This window comes from Calidris pugnax, unplaced genomic scaffold (genome assembly GCF_001431845.1).
Source record: "Calidris pugnax isolate Ruff unplaced genomic scaffold, ASM143184v1 scaffold46, whole genome shotgun sequence".
Lineage (NCBI taxonomy): Eukaryota > Metazoa > Chordata > Aves > Charadriiformes > Scolopacidae > Calidris > Calidris pugnax.
Window position 1 is genome coordinate 566466 of NW_015090769.1, and position 823 is coordinate 567288.

At 69.6% G+C, this 823-nt stretch overlaps 1 protein-coding gene across 1 annotated transcript in view; it reads left to right on the forward strand.

Moving 5' to 3' along the window:
- Positions 1-823, forward strand: part of CERS1 (ceramide synthase 1) — a 15421-nt gene that overhangs the window by 312 nt on the left and 14286 nt on the right. The window lies entirely within an intron of this gene.

Below are 823 nucleotides of genomic sequence, written 5' to 3' on the forward strand. Positions count from 1 at the left end.
CTTTCCCTCCATCCGGGGCCGCATCTCGGGGAGCCGTTGCACCGGGGGGGCGCCTCATCCCTCCATCCGGGGCTGTATCTCTGGTCCCCGGTGGAACCGAGACCTCCTCTCCGCATCCCGGTGCACCGGGGGGCGCCTTATCCCTCCATCCGGGGCTGTATCTCTGGTCCCCGGTACAACCGAGACCTCCTTTCCGCATCCCGGTGCACCGGGGGACGCCTTATCCCTCCATCCGGGGTTGTATCTCTGGTCCCCGGTGGAACCGAGACCTCCTCTCCGCATCCCGGTGCACCGGAGGGCGCCTCTCCGCATCCTGAGACCCGGTGCACCGGAGGGCGCCTTTCCCTCCATCCGGGGCTGCATCCCGGGGATCCGTCGCACCGGGAGGCGCCTTTCCCCCCATCTGGGGCCGCATCTCTGGTCCCCGGTACAACCGAGACCTCCTCTCTGCATCCCGGTGCACCGGGGACCAGAGATCCACCCCCGGATGGAGGGATAAGGCGTCCCCCGGTGCACCGGGGACCAGAGATCCACCCCCGGATGGAGGGATAAGGCGTCCCCCGGTGCACCGGGGACCAGAGATCCACCCCCGGATGGAGGGATAAGGCGTCCCCCGGTGCACCGGGGACCAGAGATCCACCCCCGGATGGAGGGATAAGGCGTCCCCCGGTGCACCGGGGGACGCCTTATCCCTCCATCCGGGGCCGCATCTCCGGTCCCCGTTGCACCGGAGGGCTCCTGGCCACATCCTGGGGGCCCGGGAGGTGGGGGGTTGTACGGGAAAGCACGTTCTCCTTCCCCTGGGGCTGTGTGCTGGGGGGGG